This window comes from Crotalus tigris, unplaced genomic scaffold (genome assembly GCF_016545835.1).
Source record: "Crotalus tigris isolate CLP2741 ecotype Arizona unplaced genomic scaffold, ASM1654583v1 scf7180000018079.1514062397:295518, whole genome shotgun sequence".
Classification (NCBI taxonomy): domain Eukaryota; kingdom Metazoa; phylum Chordata; class Lepidosauria; order Squamata; family Viperidae; genus Crotalus; species Crotalus tigris.
In genome coordinates, this window is record NW_024096811.1 from 55,880 (window position 1) to 74,475 (window position 18,596).

Consider the following 18,596-nt stretch of genomic DNA (forward strand, 5'->3'; position numbering starts at 1 on the left):
AAAACAATGACAGGTCTCAAATATGTAACCAATCCATAATGAGTCGATGTGGACAAAATAGCATTAGAAGTTACTATGGGCATCCTTCCAAATAAAACAAATTCAGCCTTTACAATGCCAATATTTGATTGATCGCACTTAATACCTTCCATGGGACTTTATTGAAATTATATTAGAATAAATGGGAATGCAAGCATTGCTTTAAGCTTCTAAACACTGTCAATTCACTATAGAATAAAGCCTGAATCTTTACGGGAAACGGTACTCTTAGCCTGTAATACAAAAAGGACATTGCATTGCATGGGGGGGGGGATGACATGATAGATATTGATGGACAGATGAACATTTATTACTACCGTATACTAAACTATTTGATTTTATGTATCTTTTATTACATACAAGTTCTGCAGTAGGTTCATATATTTTTTTTCATTCCGTGTAACTTATGGTAACTTTCCTGAGGCTGGCACATTAGTAGATATGCAGGACATCAGTCCCCATAATTCCCTGTTGTTTGTTGGCAGCTTTGAGAAAGTGAAGCACTTTGGAAAACATATTGGAGAAGCTATACTATGAAATAATTTATTGCTTTATTTGCTCCATTAAGGACCTCTAATTCATTCCTTTTAAAAAAGATAAAGAGCTCAAGCTATTGTAAATGTTTTGTGCAAAATATAGCCTTTCTTGGAGAAAATGAAAATGCTTTTTCACCTCTCACATATTCAGCCATAAAACATCCATACTATTAACTCAAAGGTGTTTTTCCCAAAGGCAACTGGGTTGTTGTTTTTCGAAGAAGAAGGAAGAGGAGGAGGAGGAGGAGGAGGAGGAGGAGGAGGAGGAGGAGGAGGAGGAGGAGGAGGAGGAGGAGAAGAAGAAGAAGAAGAAGAAGAAGAAGAAGAAGAAGAAGAAGAAGAAGAAGAAGAAGAAGAAGAAGAAGAAGAAGAAGAAGAAGAAGAAGAAGAAGAAGAAGAAGAAGAATAAGAAGAAGAAGAAGAAGAAGAAGAATAAGAAGAAGAAGAAGAAGAAGAAGAAGAAGAAGAAGAAGAAGAAGAAGAAGAAGAAGAAGAAGAAGAAGCTTCATTAGTTGTGATGTTGGGGGGATGGAAGGATAGATACTGATAGTTGAGATAGTTGAGATTGGATGGTGGAGTACCTATCCTTCCATCCCCACACCATCACAACTGATGAAACTTCTTGGATGAGAAGCAAAATGTTTTCTCCTTCTTCCTCAAGGAAAAAAAACAGTCCAGTAGCCTTTAGAAAAAACACCTTTGAGACAACTATGACCTGGATGACTGAGAAATCTTCACAGACATCCATACTATTTAATTTCTGGCAAGGAGAAAAGACAACAATTAAGCCAAAGCCACCTCAAAGGGCTGAATTTCCTGCATTCATTTATGAGGGGGTGGACTGATCCCAGGTGACCCTTGTTTTCATGTTTATCTCTTGACGGGCAACATGTTTTCTGAAATAGCAGTGCAATTTCCCTGCAACTATCACTACATCATAATAGCCAGTTTGCAAAAACGCCAGCATTGTTTTTCATAACCTACGAACTGGAGGAAAGTAAATGAAACTGAAGTTTGGTGACTGCATTTCTTCTACCTTAAGTGTGCAAAGATTCCACTTATTCACAGCCTATTGCTCTTTACAGCAAAAATGTAATATATTTGATTACTAACATTCTTTGTTTCCATGACTCAGTATACCAGCATGGCTGGGCTATAAAGATTCTTATGCTGCTTTCATTAGTCTTTCCTTTAAAAAAAAAAAAACCATAGCAACAAGGATCATAAATTATTTGATTGTGGAAAATGAATCTTAAAAGCTGTCAGTATTCATTATTAACACGTTTACATCTTCTGGCAAGCCACACTATGAAAAGGACAGAATAAAAGACCAAAATATAATAATGAAAAAGCTCCTGACAGGAAGATTGTCAGGAATAAAAAGAGAACTAGTGTTTCACTGATTCTAATCAGACATTAAACAGGTTTTTGGGCTCAGATTTCAATACAGCAAAGGAGGCACATATTGGAGTTGAAATGCTGAGCTAGAAATCAAAGGGAGAACATGCGTAAGGAAATTCAGTGTAGGCTATTTAAAATATAAAACAAAACAACAAAGGTATTTGTAAAGCAATTTTCTTTTATTTTTCCCCCTCTATATAAAGCCACTATTCTATACCTCTATAAATAAACAATAAATAAATCTTGCAATCAATCTAAACAGCCAGAATTTGATATTAACCATCTATAAGAGAGAAAAAGAACCATTAGACTCCAAAAATCAAAACTGAAAGTATGTGGTAGGAGTTAGGAGTGCAACTTGCAGAATATAATCCAGCTGTGACATTTGGGTTCAGAGCATTATATGTTTGTTGATGGAGCGGTGATAGTGGAAATCTTACACATGCAGATGGTTATTTCTACTTCCTGGGCTCAAATGTTTCCCCCTGGTACCATTGATTCTAAAACTGACCAAGCCTTTGCCTCTGTTAACCTTTAACCAAGATCCTGGGTCAAGAAGAGCAAAAGATACATTGTTGGATCCCAGCCTTTCCTTCTAGCAAATTGCCCCTCACCGTTTCCTGCTGTACAAGCCAATTTTCACACCCAAATAAATAATAAACGGTATTCTTACCCGAACCGGCTGGGATAGCAAAGACCCAGCATTATTGCCCTTTCCATTCAGGAATACCGCTGCTCCTTTGCTAAAGTGGGTGAGTCATCCCTGAAGCATTTTTTTAAAATCCTGCCTTTATTATTGTTGTAATAAATAAGTCAAGGCAGCCAATATACCTAATACGCCTTCCTCTTAGTTTCCTCACAACATCCTTGTGAGATGGGCTGAGAAAGAATGCCTGGCTCAAAGTCACCCAACTGGCTTTAACGCCTAAGGTGGGAGTAGAACTCACGTCTCATGTCTCCCAGTTTCTAGCTTGGTGTCTTAACCACTAGACCATGGGTAGCAACCTTGGCTCTTTTATGACTCGTGGACTTCAACTCCCAGAATTCCTGAGCCAGCATGGCTCAGCTTAGAAACTTCTCCCTTTTCTCTCAGCGTGGCTGGCTCAGGAATTCTGGGAGTTGAAGTCCACGAGTCATAAAAGAGCCAAGGTTGCCTACCCCTGCACTATACTAAACTGGCTCTTTTTCAAAGGCAGCAGGTTTATCCTTCAAAAAAGGGGGGAAAGGCCAGGAGTGGGTGAAATAATTATTCTTGCTAACTTGCAAATAGAAAATATTGTTTGGATTCGTAAAGCCCATTCTCTGGTACAGTCTTCTATTACAGATTATATTTTCTTGTTATGTAGGGTAGTTTCCCCACACACACACTGGAGTGGATGATTGAGTGGAAATTGTGGCTTAATTATGATTCTGCTTCCTTTGTCTCCATGGAAACTTCATGCCAAAAGCTTATCCCCTTCTGCTTTATTTGACCTCTTCTCTCTTTCCCTTTTTGCTGCACCGTAAATCAAGAATGCCCTGGCTTAAATTGAGGCATTCATTATTTGCCTAGGTAAGTAGCAATATATGATATTCAGCTAGGAGATTTAAGCCAGCCAGCCATGTCTGCCTATCTTCCCAGCTGCGGCCCCTTTTTCTTAGTATTCAGGAATCCTATTCAGGCTCGCCTATTTTTAAAGACAGTGATCAGGCCTTGGTTCTGAAGGCCACAGAGCAGACTGGAGGAGCAAGCCCACTTTTCCTAAGGAAGCAGCTCTTATCATTTTCCCTGAACATCCTTGGGCAAGGTTGGAATGGGCAAGAAATGGGGCTATAGGCTGAACAAATATTGTACAGTTGACTGGCATTTTCTAAAAGCAGCTAGATCTGCAGAGATCTCGCCACCTAAAATCACCTCTTGTGAATTAGCAGCATGGAGAAAGAAAGAAAGAAAGAAAGAAAGAAAGAAAGAAAGAAAGAAAGAAAGAAAGAAAGAGGGTGAAAGAAAGAAAGAGATAGAAAGAAAGAGGAGGGGAGGGAGGAGAGGAAGGAAGGAGGGAAGGAATGAGATAAAGGAAGGAAGGAAGAAAAAAGAAAGAAAGAAAGAAAGAAAGAAAGAAAGACAGAAAGAAAGAAAGAAAGAAAGAAAGAAAGAAAGAAAGAAAGAAAGAAAGAAAGAAAGAGGGGAGGGAAGGGAAGGGAAGGGAAGGGAAGGGGGGAGAGGGAGGGAGGGAGGAAGAAAGAACAAGGAAGGAAGGATCCTGTTATTGATTCAGTTCAGCAAGAGGCTGAAATATGGCCAGCTGTCAACGCTCCCTTGGGTTTCCTTGGGCATGTCCCTTCCTCCCAGTTCCAGAACCAAGCCTGCCCAAGAGGGGGTCCTGAGGACAAGCAAGGCCAAGATAACGGCGCGTTTGGCCCAGTGGAGGAGGGCTGAAATCCCCAGGCGATTCTGGAGGGCTTTCCTCCTTTCTGGTCCTCCACCGGGGCGCCCAAGGGCTTCCGGCCACCTTTCCGCCTTCGGGAGCCTCCTGCCTCCGATGCGAGATTATTTACAGTTCAGCCGCTGCATCTCGGTTTTTTTTAACCTCCGGAGCTGCAGCAGCAGCAGCAAATACGTTCCCAATTTCCTGGCCGACCGGCTCCCGCTGCCGGATCGGCGGGGCGCGAGCAAGGCCCCCTCCCACGTCGGCCCCCCCATCTCCCGGAGCCCCCACGACCACTCCCCTCGCCCGCCCCCCCCTCCCGTCCGCGGCCCCCGCCCTCCTCCTGGGCGTCCTGGGGAAGGATCCCCGGCTTTACCTGGGCGCGCTTGACCTCCAGTGCCTGCGGTGTCAGCGAGGATGCTGGGGTCGCTCTGGGAACGGCCTCTGGGGAACAAGCAGCCGGTCCCTTCTTCCGAAGCAGCCATGGGGGGGGGAGAGGGGGAAGTTAAGGGGGCGGGAGGCAAGCAGACTTCAGAGGCCGGGGGGAGGGGGCGCCTTCATGAAATCCAAGGTCACCAGGAGGGAGGGGGGCCTGTGGTGCAGAGGGGGCCCGTTTTCAGCCCGGGAGCCCCAGCAAGCGGAGCATCCTGGCGTAGCCCCTCCTGCCGGCGCCCTGCCCGGCCCTCGGCTGGCACCATCCAGCAAAGCGAGGGTGGGGGGCTACAGCCCCGGGACCCGCCCGGCTCCTTATTGCTGCTCAGCGCGTTGGAGAAGTTTCTTCCCGGGCATCTCCGTTTAAGGCAAGTCAGGTCCTTCGTGAGAAGCAGGTGAGGGGAAGGGAGGCGGGGGGGAGCGGGAAAGAGGCTGGGCAGAGCCTCCCCCCTTAGGCGCGGAGCTCCCTTCTCCCCCCCATGTCAGGAGAACGACAGCCAAGCGGAAAGGTGGGGGCCTTGGGGGAGGTGGGGGGGTGGAGAAAAACAGCCGAATAGGTCAGTGAGGCGCTCTGCCGCGGCTCCGAATCGCCTTAGTCTTTGGCTCTCCTTAGCGCATCTCTCGGGAAGCAGTGGGATTCTCCCATCATGCCCTGCGAGAGTAGGCGTGACATCACGGAGAGGAGGACCCGGAGCTTACCTGCACTGCACAAAGAAGAGGAGGAGGGAGAGAGAGAGGGAGGGAGCCAGAGTGTGAGTGTGTCTGTGTGTGCGCGCGTGTGGGTCTGCGTGTGTGGGTGTGGGTGTGGGTGTGTGAAGGAAATCCTTCCCACCTCTTCATTTGCCCGGCAAGGAGGGAGGGCCCGTAGAGCGATGGCTCTCCCGCAGGCCAGACCCGGAGCGGCGGGCGCTTCGGAGGACTCCGCAGGGCATTCCTAGACGCGCGGAAACAGTTCACATACACAAACACCTTGAATCAGGTCCCGCGAAGCTCTAGCAGTTGGATGAGTTGGCCCAACCTGCTAAATTCGACTAGGTTAAGCCTGGTTAAGGTTGTTGCAGTGAGATAGCTTGGGTTAGTTTTATGGCTTGATGGGAACCCAGAAAATGGGCTCAACCACCAGATTCCTCCTGATGTGTGAACTAACCATTCCTGGAAACAAGGAAAGGGAGGAAGGGAGGAAAGTTGAAGGATGGTGAGAAGGCTGTCCTAAACAGCCCTTTTTTCATCTCTGGAAAAAAGGACTGGATGTATAGTATGTCTTTGAACCGGCTGTGCCCCACCCTCTCTCACACCTAAATGCTTCATGCCATTCCACTCACTGCACACGCCTCCTTGTGTTTCTGCCTCTTCTTAAACACCAGGATAAAAAGCTGAGCTGCTTATATTACTGTTAGCTAAAAGATGGGCACCTTAATTTCAAACTCTTTGTCTAAAACCAATCTTCCCATATCTGGCAATCTCTAATTGCATCAGATTACAGTTTCTATCATTCCTGGGCATTGATAAGCAACGAGAGCAGCCATAGCTGAAGGCACCTGGAACTACCAGATCTCTGAAGATCGCCAAACTCAAGCTTAGTCCTTTCTTTCGATCTGCACCAGGATAAGGAGAAAGAGCTGCATTGATTTGACATACATTAGCATCCTCTTGAAAGATTGTTTAGTATGACAGAATGACATAGTGCAAATAATAAACAAAAAGAGTTACACCTTTGATGGATTTTCTTTTGAAATTTAAATTTGTTTTGTTTAATAACAAATAATAACAGCTGAACTGGGGCAGCTTACAACATTAAAATCCACAACATAAAAACTCAACACACAAATACACACACACCCTCACTGCAGCAATAACACAATCAATTATAGCCTTCAACATTAAATCTAGAGGAAAGAAAGGAGAAACATAGGAGAAATGCAATGCTTTGGGGGATGTTATAGGCAAAATGGCTCCTTCCTTGCATCCTGTGTGTTGCTGTCTCCTTTGGATTTTGCGTGAAATGAAAATTGCCACTTCCTTCTCATTTTTGCTCATTGTCTGGTCAAGTCCTGCTCTGTTTCAAAAAGATGGAAGCCGGAGAAAACAGAGATGGAAGGGACCTGTCTAGTCAGGACTTGATCACAGAACATGAAATAACTCAATAGCTGAATGTGTGAATGATGAACTTTAAGAAAGCTGGCTTGAGATGAAGTTGCAGGAACTGGGTATGTCTAGTCTAATAAACACTAGGACTAGGGATGACATGATAGCATTGTCCAATATTTTAGGGACTGTCACAGAGAAGAGGGGGGTAAGTGTATTCTCCAAAGCACCTGAGGGCAGGACAAGGATAATGGATGAAAACCTATCAAAGAGACATCCAACACAGAACTAAGGAGAAATTTCCTTACAGTGAGAACAATTAATCAGTGGGTGCTCCATTGCTGGAGGTTTATAAGAAAAGAATGAACAGCTATTTGTTTGGAGTGGTAGAGGATTGCCTGCTTGAGCAGAAGGTTGGACTAGATTACAGTGTTTCCCAAACTTGACAATTTTAAGGCATGTGGACTTCAACTCCCAGAATTCCACAGCCAGCATTGCTGGCTTTGGAATTCTGGGAGTTGAAGTCCTCATGCCTTAAAATTGTCAAGTTTGGGAAACACTGGACTAGAAGACCTCCAAGGACTCTTCCAACTCTTTTATACTGTTACTTTTACTTATTTATCATATGTATTGAGCAGTTCAATCATTTGATAGGGAAGTGATTATACAAAGAAGTGAAATGACAACACAAAAAATAATGTCCCCAAACTCCCAACATAATCTAGCACAAAACATGCAGAGAAAGACATATACAAGAGTCCAATCAAATAGAGTTTTTAAAAAAATAAAAAAAAATAATAATCTGCAATGTGGGAAGGACACTATGCAAACTTTCCAAGGAAGTAAGTTCCAGTATGGGAGCCACCACAGACACAGTATACTGCCAGAATCTCACAAGGATGGGGTCTCAGGAAGCCCTCTTGAGATGACCAGAATTAACAAATTTTATTATTTATTAAGGGGGCATGATGGCTCAGTGCTGAGCTTGTCAGCTGGAGAGCTGACAGCCTGGTTTCCAGGCCCAGGTTCTGTGCGACAGGGTGAGCTCCCATTACTTGCCACAGCTCCTATCCACCTAGCACAGTGGTTCTCAACCTTTTTAATGCTGCGACCCCCCAACCGGTCGTAAGTCGAGGACTACTCAACTGGTGCAGCACCGTTTGCAGAATGGGACTTTTGGCGGGCTCAGCAGGGCAGAGACAGCCTGGACAATTCCTATTGGCTTTTGAAAGCCAATAGAATTAGACTCTATTCAAGAGAGTCTATTCTATTGGCTTTCAAAAGCCAATAGAATAAAAGGGAGTAGCACAGCTAAGGAAAAGGGGGGAAAAAATGGCGGACTGCATTGTTTGGCGACCCCAGATGGGGTCCCGACCCACAGGTTGAGAACCACTGACCTAGCAATTTGAAAGCATGCAAATGCAAGTAGATAAATAGGTACCACTTTGGTGGAAAGGTAATTATTCCAAGCACCTTTGGCATATATTCATGCTGGCCCCATGACCACAAAAATTGTCTTCTGACAACACTGATTACCTTGCCCAAGAATCAGAGAGGAGCACCGTGCCCTAGAGTTGGACCCAACTGACAGAGAAATCTTTACCTTTATTATTTATTAAGAGAATTTATAATACCACTAGTTCTGAGGCTTGCTTCATAAAGCCATACAGCTTATGAAAAATTAATTTCCTCCCCCAGTCCAATCAGTTTAGTTAAAGTAATATCCAGGAGCAGTTATAAGTAGGGGTAGATTCAAACATGGGAATATGTGGGGCATGTATGTCAAAAATCTGCAAGATGACGTATGGTGATGGAATTAAAGCCCTTGTCCCAAAAATACTTTTTCAAGAGGTAACTGGACTGTCTTTGTTTTTCCTTGAAGGCGTTTCACTGCTCATCCAAGAAGCTTCTTCAGTTCTGATTATCCTTCAGTAGTTTTTTCAGTAGAAGCTTCTTGGATGAGAAGCGAAACAAAGAAAGTCCAGTTTGCCTTTTGAAAAATGACTTTTGAAAAATGACTTTTGGAGCAACTCCAGAACATCATTATACATATATTGACAGCAGCCCATATATGCTCAGTGTTGGAAGGGTGAAAACATACCTGCAAACGATATGATTATATAAAAAATTCTTGAATGCGTGGAAATGAATAAACTTACGCTAGAATTAAAAGACAAGGAGTCAACAGAATTTTATGAAATATGGAACAAATGTTATGATTGACTAGAACAAAGAAAGAAAAAGACATGATTACTGATGTAAATAAATTGTAAATAATATTTATGAGATGTATAACACAGTTTTGCTAAGGGAAAAATGTATTTTTTTTCAGTTTTTGTTGTATAGTGAAAAAAAGGAAAAATAAAAACTAAAAAAAGAAGGTTCAGCCTAAAGTAACAAACAATAGTATAACTGATGAAATAAAACAATAGTATAACTGAAAAAAAAGGGGAAAAAAAGAAAAATGACTTTTGGGACAATCATGACCTGGATGATTGAGAATCTCCATAGACAATTAAAGCCCTTCTCCTTTTGTACATAAATTTGGGGCAGGGCATTGATCATGACACCATAACCATAAGCTTGCAGGTTTTGACATGTCCATCCCCACCTCCCCCTGGATGCCCCTGAAATCAAATGCTATGGTCTTAGCATGTGTTTTTATCATGCTCTACCTCAAGGTTAAATCTTCAATATTCACACTCAGAGCTATCCCAGAGGGAAGACATTTGTAACTTTCCAGATGTTGCTGAACTAAAACTTCCAGCATCTCTAACCATTGGCCATCCTGCCCAAAGGTTGCAATTTAATAATGTTTGGAGGGCTACAGGATGCATTTTCCTGTGATACAGGATAGCTGGTGTAAAATACCACACCCATCTACCCAAAATCTTTGTTTTTCAGTGACCTGAATACAGCAGTAGAGCAGAATGCATGGATGTTCAAATACCACTTTCACAAAGTATGAACAATGTGCTTTGAAAACAGATGAAAGACATTGAAAAGCATGTTTGTAACTGACATCAGTTTCCTTGCAAATCAAAGCAAGGAATGAATCATCTCGAGTTGGCTGTTTTCTATGAATCAGCAAAATTTTAAAGCCTCTCATCTGGGTGATTCAGCAAGCTTTATGTGATCACTAACCAATCTTCCATGCTGCTTGATTTCCTTTTTTTTCATTTGAAAAGGGGAAAATGCCTAGAGGAAAGATTGCCAAAATGGTAGTAACAATAACAATAGCATCCTCATTACAGTAGAGTGCAAACAAATAATAATGCTATTAAAGTGTTTAAAAGAAGAAAGACAGTCCATATCTTGGGAATGGTTAAAGTGATTTTTCTGCACATTGCAAAGAGTTAAACTAGGTGATCTTACATTCTATAATTCTATGCAGAATAACAGATTAACAGAGTTGGAAGGGACCTTGAAGGTCTTCTAGTCAAGCACCTTGCTCAAACAGGAGATTGTATACCATTTCAGTCAAATTGTTGTCCAATCTCTTGTTAAAATTCTCCAGTGTTGGAGTATCCACAACTTCTGGAGGCAATTCGTTCCACTGATTAATTGTTCTCACTATTAGGAAACTTCTTAGTTCTGGATTAAATTTCTCCTTGATTAGTTTCCATCCATTGCTTCTTGTCCTACTTTGGATAATAGGATGACCCTCTCTTCTTTGTGGCAGCCCCTTAGATATTGGAACACTGCTATTGTATCACCCCTAGTCCTTCTTTTCATTAAACTAGACATACCCAATTATTGCAATAATTCTTTATATGTTTTATCCTCCAATCCCCTAATCATCTTTGTTGCTTTTCTCTACAAACTCTTGACAACCACATACTTTTATAAAGCTTATCCCTCCACCCCCTCCAGCATTTTTCAAATATGTTGGAGAATAAACCCACTAACATTCAGAAAGACAATTAAATAAATGGTGGGACCTGCAATTTATTGTATTTCAGAACAACCAAGTTAAGAAAGGTCTTTTTTATGCAGAGATCGTAAGATTGTATGGATATATGCTTCATTGCTTTTGCTTCTGTTTTTTTTGTGTGTGTTCTATTTTTGCACTCTTGTACACTCTTCTGAATCCTTAGGGCTTAGGATGGGCTACAGATCTGTTAAATAAGCAAATGAAAAACTGAAGCTGGTCCATCTATGGTAATGACAGTTCTGTGCTGCAAAATGTCTACACATAGCTGAAAAGTCTACTTCCTCTAGAAAAAAAAAATACTTTGATTATCAAAATGTTTCTTCCAATGTTCAACCAAATCTTATATTCTCATTCTCATCTTGTTCTATCAAATTTAGTCGAGCCTTGCAAGAGGGTAGTTATTAATATAACCCCATTTTATGTTTTTTTACTTTATTTTTTTAGTTTTCCTTGAATGCAGAATATTACATTTGTCTCTGCTGATTTCCATTGTGTTGTTTTTGGTTCTCCATTTGATCAAATTTATATCTAATACCTTCTGAATGGTTAACATCCCTCGTAGTTTTAGGTCATTTACCTAAAATTCATCATTGAAATTTATCAAGGGTCATCAAATGGTGATTGTGCCATTTTTTGCTTTTTACTTTAAAAATAAATTGAATTAGTATGTTAAGACTTTATTAATTCAGTCCACTGTTTTTGTTTGTAACACACAAAGAGACAGAGAGAACATGGGATGGGCCGACAAAAAGATGATAATTTTGCTCTCTCTCTTCCATTTACATGATAGTGTCATGGCTACATCCTCTACACTCCTCAAAACCAGAAAAAAAATATGGAATTAAAAGAAGCAAGAATCCTCCACTGCAGTTTTATCCCTCAATCCTGATCTAGGTCATTCGTAAAACATAAAAAATAGACAGCTTAAGGAGAAACTTGTAAAACTTAACTTGAAACTCCTTCTAGTCTGATAAGTAACCATTAAAATGTACCCAAAATTATGAAGGACACACTAAGTACTAATCTGTATTTCATGTGTCTTTACATTCAGCCCATAAAACTTCTATTTCTGCTGATGTCATGAAATGTGGAAGCAAATACCCTTTAAAAGTTGCATTTCTTTCTTTTTAACAGAGTGTATTGCTGTGGGACATATGGCCAGCTTTACTGATTTATGTTTTGAATTTATTAGTTTTGTTGAAGAGTTATAAAAGCAGTTTGACTATCTGTCCTACATAGTTCTGTCCAGGAGAAATTCAGTTGCAGATTTTGATTATGAGCCTTGCTTCAGAAAAGTATATATCCTTTTAAAATCTATTAGTATTGAAAGTTAAAATATCATAGTTAACATTCATCTATCAGTTGTATTCTAACATTTTCCTCAGGCATTGAAGACAGAATGAAGGGAGCCTCATTCAAAGAAAGATAATAATTGTGAGTTCTTCATCACCCATTAATGGCTGTTTTCATTTAACTAGAATTGTTTGGGGGTTTATTTGTTTATTGGGTTCTTGTAAGCACCCAGAGTCGCAGGGTTCAAACTGGATGGCCAATAAAGAAAAATATAGGAAGTCCTTTAGTTCATTTAGTGCAGTGGTTCTCAGCCTGTGGGTCGGGACCCCATTTGGGGTCGAACGACCATTTCACGGGGGTCGCCAAACAACGCAGTCCGCCATTTTTTTCCCCTTTTCCTTAGCGGTGCTACTCCCTTTTATTCTATTGGCTTTTGAAAGCCAATAGAATAGACTCTCTTGAATAGAGTCTAATTCTATTGGCTTTCAAAAGCCAATAGGAATTGTCCAGGCTGTCTCTGCCCTGCTGAGCTCGCCAAAAGTCCCATTCTGCAAACGGTGCTGCACCAGTTGAGCAGTCCTCAACTTACGACCGGTTGAGTAGTCCTCGACTTATGGCCGGTTGGGGGTCGCGGCATTAAAAAGGTTGAGAACCATTGATTTAGTGACTGTTCAACAGCACTGAAAATGACTTATAGTCTCATTTTCACAATTATGACCGCTGCAGCCTCCCCTTGGTCACATGATCAACATTGAGATGCTTGGCAACTGGTTCATATTTATGACATTTGCAGTGTCCAAGGATCACGCGATCACTTTTTGCAACCTTCTGACAAGCAAAGTCAATGGGGAAGCCAGATTCACTTAACAACCAGGTTACTACTTTAACACTGCAGTGATTCACTTAACAACTGTGGCAAGGAAGGTTGTAACATGGGGCAAAATTCACTTAACAACTGTTAAGTTGTTAGCAACAGAAATTTTGGACTCAGTTGTGGTTGTAAGTTGAGGACTTCCTATATTTGTGGTTCAGGGTTGAAATGAGGGCCCTTCGTGCTTGTCAGAAGGTTGCAAAAAGTGATCGCGTGATCCTTGGACACTGCAACTGTCATAAATATGAACCAGTTGCCAAGCATCTCAATGGTGTTTTCTTGCAGACGTTTCATTATCCAAACTAGGTAACATTATCAGTGCTAGTGATCTCTAGTGCTCTAGATCTCATCTACCTAGTTTGGGTAATAAAACATCTGCAAGAAAATAACAAAACTCTGAGAGCACCAAGGACACCTTGAACTGAACAGCTGCAAATATTTCTTAAATAAATAATAAAATAAACAATCATCCCTATTTGGGGTTGCCATGCTGGCCATGGCAGCCATTTTGTTAGAAGGCTTAGAATAGGCTCTTAGAATTACCAAAATATCCACCAGTCCAAAAAGCTTGGAGAATCACCATTCAACGCCAAAGAGCTGCTCTTAGTGAGATTCTTTCCCTCAAGATATTGTGGCACAGAGTCCTCTAAGTGCATATCAGGGAAACTCCAGAGACTTTCGGTATGCAACTCTACCTTGCACTGACTATATAAATAGTATATCTTTGAATTTGTAAATAGTTTCATATTTGCTCATTGAGAATGTAGTTGTGATGCGTTTTTTAACATTTTTGCCACATGCTAAATAAATCATCTCAAGAGATCCACCTCAGATCATCTCTGAGAAAGAAATGCAACAGCTAATATATGTGTGCTTGAATTGAGCTGACTGATTATATGCCATCAAGTTATTGCCATCTCTTAGTAACAACATAGATTTCTTTGTGCCCTAGGAGAGAAGTATCTGCTGCTATCTAGGATTGAACTCTCAACCTTCCAAGTGAGAGACGAGTGTCTTCACCACCACATCACTGTGTAAGAAATATCTGCTGTGAATTCCATGTGGTGTCAGGAAGGGCATCTGACAGTAAATGCTCAGCTTGCCCCAACTGTACCCTAAATTAAGGGATTACAGCAGTGGTTCTCAACCTTTTTAATGCCACGACGCCCAACCGGTCATAAGTCAAGGACTACTCAACCGATCGTAAGTCGAGGACTACTCAACTGGTGCAGCACCGTTTGCAGAATGGGACTTTTGGCGGGCTCAGCAGGGCAGAGACAGCCTGGACAATTCCTGCTGGCTTTTGAAAGCCAGTAGAATTAGACTCTATTCAAGAGAGTCTATTCTATTGGCTTTCAAAAGCCAATAGAATAAAAGGGAGTAGCACAGCTAAGGAAAAGGGGAAAAAATGGTGGACCGCATTGTTTGGTGACCCCCGTGAAATGGTCGTTCGACCCCAAATGGGGTCCCGACCCACAGGTTGAGAACCACTGGATTACAGGGGTGTAAAAGAGAGTTTTTAGGGACCACATAGGTAGATTTTTCTCAAGAATGATCTAACTTAATTTTTCTTGTCTTCCAACCATGTAACTGAGTCTATCCATCTTGTTTTTGATCATCCTGTCTTTCTCTTTCCTTCCACTTTTCCCAGCATTAGAGTCTTTTCCAGAGAGCTGCTATTTTGCAGAGTGTGTGCAAAGAAGCATAATTTGAGCTGGTCATTTGTGCTTCTAGTGAGAACTTTGGGTTGATTTATTTGTTTTCCTGGCTGTCTTTGGTATTCTCCGGGGATTTTGCCAATACTAAAGCTCAAAATGTGTCTGAATTAATTTTAGCATCTGAAAACTCCCCATGCTGAAAGTTTTCTCAGCATGATAGCAATTTGTTTCCTCTAGAGCTTTTTGAAATTGTACTTTATTGTGGTGCTGATGGTGCTGCCCTTTAAATGTCTGTGTGGTTTTAATGTCTTCTGAAATCATTTTGGTTCAATGTTGGGAGTAATGGTGATTAAACTAAAATAAGAAAAAAAATCAAAATCTCTTAAAATCAGGACCAGATTATTTTTTTAGGTAATCTGAGATGATTGTTTTGAGTAACAAATGCAAGGTAGTGTAACTGGGGCACTGGAAGAGACCACATGCCCATTCTCTTATATATAAAAGAGCAGAACTCGTATTTCAGGATATTTGCCTATTCGCTGCGCAAGGAAGTTTTAAGAACTTGCTCAATAAAATTCTGCTCCTGGAATAGGAAGGCAAGGAGAAACTGGCCCTTCCGATCAAATGACAAAAGATGTGGGGTCAGCTTTATTTAATACTTTTTAAGTGATTAATCCAGGGGTCTTCAAACTTGGCCCTTTTATGACTTGTGGACTTCAACTTCCAGAATTCCTCAGCCAGGCATGCTGGCTGAGGAATTCTGGGAGTTGAAGTCCACAAGTCATAAAAGGGCCAAGTTTGAAGACCCCTGGATTAAGCCATTGGCTACAGACCAGGAGACTGTGAATTCTAGTCCCACCTTAGCCACAAAGCCAAGCTGGTAACCTTGGGACAGTCACTTTCTCTCAGATTTAGTTAGGAAGCAAACCATTTCTGAAGATGACTACAGGGATTTGTCCAGAGTGTCTTTGAGATCACACACAATTGAACTGGGGGGAGGGAACCCTCTATCTCAGTGAGTGAAAACTAAAACAACTACATAACCACAAGAGGTCACCCTTAGATAGGAAAAAAATGAAACATACCACAAATAAGTTAGAGTGATTCCAAATAATATTGCAGTTGTTGTGAAATCTCCTGGTCTCACATGGAATTTCATGAGGAGTTCTAATAATATCATATCCCAGACTTGTAAAACATTTTTCTAATGTTCCTAGTTATTTCACTAATGCTATTTCTGCCTTTCTGTTCAACGGAGAAAACACATAAATGAAAGATGGATTATAAATCATTAGCTTTTAGTGCCAGAGGTTATCCATTTCAATATACCCAGAGTTGCTCTTACCTTAACCGCATCTCTTAAACATTAATGTTGCATTGATAACTAGATTGTGATCGTTGCAAGTGATTGTGGAATGGGAAAAGGAAAACCACAGATCTTGTAGAAAATATGTACTGCAAATGAAGATAATTTCTTATTCTCACATCTCTTGGGAGGCAAAATTACCTGGTTTTTAGTTTACCTTAATAAGTAAATATCATTACATATTTTTTTAAAATATAAAAAGAGATGTTTGAGCTCATCAGAGTACATAATACCTTGTGCACAAATTGAGAAATCCCCCAAATTCAATTAAAATTCAATGTGTTACCCCATTTGATCAAATTCAAGTAATTTTCACTAACATTTTGTGAATTGTGTTACAGATTCTCCACTTACCAATGGATAATATTCAAAAAGAATTCACCTGCTGATACCTTTAGTTATTCAACATATATCATTTTATTCTGAGTCCAGGCTGTAAACTATAAGCAGTCAATAAATCTACACTAGATGGAAATGGTAACCTACTTCCATATTGTTGCTGAATAATAACCATTATATTATAAGAGTTGTGCTCAGAGCAAAGGAGGCTTTAATTTGTTTTATAAGCCATGTGACCTTACATGTCCATTGATTGCATGAGCCGTGCCAGCTTTCCTAATCAAACCATGTCAACACAGACATTCCAGCAATCAATACATGGAGCTCTTTCCGAGGAGTTAATGAATATAGGAAAAGACTTCCACTGTCATAGACTCATAGCCAGAAGCAACAACAAGTAGAAAAGGGTGATTCCATGATTAGCCATGTGCTGTCCAATTTTTTTTTCTTCCATTGAGTAGTGTCTGATTCTCAGAGATTGTCTGGACAAGCTCCCACAGTTTTCTTGGCAAAGTTTTTCAGACATAGTTTGCCATTGCTTCCTTCCTAGGGCTGAGAGAAAGTGACCGGCTCAAGGTCACCCAGCTGGTCTAAGGCAGGACTAGAACTCACAGACTCTTAGTTTCTAGCCTGATACCTTAACTGTTAAGTCCTTGGTTTAATGGCGAATGAAGAGTACGCATTCTGTAATCAACAGTTCTTTATTTCTCTTCTGCTCACTCCAACAACGAACTCAGAGACTTGCAGGCCTCTTATCTTGTGTCCGGATTCCCGGGCAAAATGATTACAGATAATGGTGTGCTTTCACGCCTCGCGCATGCGCGCAAGGCTGGCACCGCTCAGTCTGGCCCCGGGCAGCTTGCAGCACCCCCGGGACTATAGCAATGTCCCGAGCCTGCTTTTCCAGGCTCAGGACACAACATTAACCATTATACCAAACTGTTCCTCCATTCTCCAATTTATGTGATGTCAAAGTAGCCAGGCTGGGCAAAAAAGGAGATAGCAAAATCCTGCCTCTCTCCCAGAACATTGATAAGATCCTGATAATCTTCTTTGAGTGATGCTGTACCTGTTCCACCTCTTGAAGACCAAGAACAAGTTCCAAGTTCAAGCAAAGATTATGTGTGCAAGGAACAATAGAAGAAACGGAGTGTATGCACTTAAACCGTGTTTCCCTGAAAATAAGACTGGGTCTTATATTAATTTTTGCTCCAAAAGATTAGGACTTATTTTCCAGTTAGGGCTTATATTCAGGGAAATATGGTACTAAGTGTGTCCATCTGGTTGACAATCTTAACTGGGGCTTATTTTTGGGGTGGGGCTTATATTACGAGCATCCTGAAAAATCATGCAAGGGCTTATTTTCCAGTTGGGTCTTATTTTGGGGGAAACAGTATGATTACATGACTCCAATATCAATCCCTGTATATAATAATTTAGGCATAATTAGACATAATTAGAAATTGTTCCTGAATCATAGCTAATATTGCGACCTCCAGATTTTACAACTTGGAAATATTTAGTTAAGTCATAATTTTCAACTAGACTTGATTTAGCAAGGCAAGTCATCCCGAAAACGTTGTCCTCCAGGTGTGGAATTGCAGCATCCCAAATTGTCAAACAGCATGCTGCAGTTTTATGTTTAAAAAAGAAGACATGTAGTAGGGGTAGGATGCTAGTGTAATTTCTCAAGAGAGAAGACAGGAAACTAAACTTGATCTACTATGTCCCCTAAGTTCTCTCTTAAAGACCAATCTTATTCTATGCAGACGTTTTCCTCTTAGTCCCTAGTAGTTGGCCTTCACTGGATAGATCTAACTACAGAAAAATTAGAATGCCTCAAGCATTTAGAAACAGCAGTGTACCATGATATCTAAGACACATTACTGTAGGTGTCCTCAGAGAAGGACCCTCACACTGATGTGGTTTAAGTTAATAAAACACTAGACTAGGCTAAAATGGAAATAGACAGTTAAAAATGCTGCATGTTGCATTTTGTGGGAGAGCTCAATTCCCACTATGCTACAGGTCACCAGATACGAGCATTTGATCAGTAAATATTTAAAGCCAGTGACTGTCTATGTTGTTTGAATCAGGCCATCATCCATTACCCAATGACACGGTTTATTTGTTTGGGTACAGCAATTGAGGCAAGCACACCAATGGTGTTTTGTTAATGTGAGTTGAAGGTTTAGTGTGTCTTGGATGACAACAACCATTCTAAGGTGGCTAAAATA